Source organism: Zingiber officinale, chromosome 9A (genome assembly GCF_018446385.1).
Source record: "Zingiber officinale cultivar Zhangliang chromosome 9A, Zo_v1.1, whole genome shotgun sequence".
NCBI lineage: Eukaryota > Viridiplantae > Streptophyta > Magnoliopsida > Zingiberales > Zingiberaceae > Zingiber > Zingiber officinale.
Genome location: NC_056002.1, coordinates 106328393 through 106329874, shown reverse-complemented (window position 1 = coordinate 106329874; position 1482 = coordinate 106328393). Strand labels below are relative to the sequence as shown.

Sequence of the window (1482 nt, the reverse complement as noted above, 5' to 3'; positions counted from 1 at the left end):
TTTTTTCCTAAGCTATTTTTCAAGTTTTGCAGCACCACCTGATAGCAGGTTAGTCCCAGGAGAAAAGGACCACTTAAGTCTAGACGACGAAGCTTTTTTAATCTCAGATGTTGAGCCCTTTGGTTTTGGCATGATTAGTTTTCCAGCCACCTTCCTGAAGGAGTAAATTAGCTGTACCATCTGAATAACTAAAGCATGATGAAGCAAAATGGAGTTCAACAAAGCTATGATATCTTTTAGTGTTTCTTGATGCATGTTCTAGTTGACGTTTTCTAGTTGACTACTTCAATGAGATGAATAAATCCAAAATGGAATAATTACTGAAAAATTTAGCTTATTTCTCCTGCCATATATAATATCTTGAGATCCTATCACTTTTTGAGAACCTAACTTCAAACAATGTCAAAATCACTTTATAGTTGGTTGGGGACAATCAACAAACACATTGTGGGCAGTTAAAGTGGACATCAAAGATCATCCGCCTGGATTAATTGAGAGAGACATAAAAATGAAGAGGCATGAAAAGAAGAAGTATCATATAATTCAAGCAAATCAGATGCAACCAAAATATAAAATGAAACGCGATACCATCAAGGAAAGAGATCCTTGCAAAAAGCAGCACCTTTGGGATTGGGCATTCACCTGTCTGTCACAAGGCGAAATCTTTGAGGTAACTGGGATCCTTCCGGGCTCGCTCCTGGAACTTCTTGAACCACCGGTCAAGGATATCCATGGGCACGATGAGCCGGCTTCCGTCAATCCCGCAGAAGGACTGCATGAAATTGAAGAGGTTCTCGCCAACCCTAAGAGCGAGTCGCTCGGCCTTCTTCTCTGCAACGGCGTAAGTGACAGGTGGCAAGGTCCTCGACCGAGATGCCGATCTTGGCGGAGGTGAGCGCTAGCTGGAGGGGATTAGGGTTAGGGTCAGGCCAAGGGAGGGAGAGGAGAGAGGATGGGCGGGCAGGGTGGATGGCGCCGCAAAAGAGGAAGGGATGACCAAGGGGCTGGAAGTAGACGGTGAGGGCCTTGCCGGGTGGGAAGGAGGAAGCCGCAACCGGGAGGAGAAACACACAGAGTTTTCTAATGTCGCGGTAGGCATCGCTGACGAGGGAGTTCATGTCAAGGATCCAGTGGAGCGGGTCGATCTGCGCGAACGCCGATGCGTCCATGGGGAAGCTCCGCTGTAGTTGAGGTTCTTCTCCATTTTCTTTGATGACTATTTAAAGTCGTCTTCATCGGATCGGTGGAACTTAGTATCACCTTTCCCCCTAGTCGTCTTCATCTTGCCTCCCTCCACCGCTACTACTCTAAAACCCTAGAAAACAAGACAAACTCGTCACCTCTCCTTTCTCGAAATGCAAAGAAGAGTTTCGGCTAAGTATTGGTGTGAAAAATTAAATTATTTTATTTTATCATAGACACCGGGTTTTAAAAATCGCTGTTAAAATCGATGTCTATTAACGAAAAAAGGCGCTCATAAAC

The 1482-nt window shown here is 45.0% G+C and overlaps 1 pseudogene; it reads right to left on the bottom strand.

The window, feature by feature from the left end:
* Positions 1-581: 581 nt before the first annotated feature.
* LOC122019432 lies at positions 582-1282 on the bottom strand (annotated as a pseudogene).
* Positions 1283-1482: the final 200 nt, after the last annotated feature.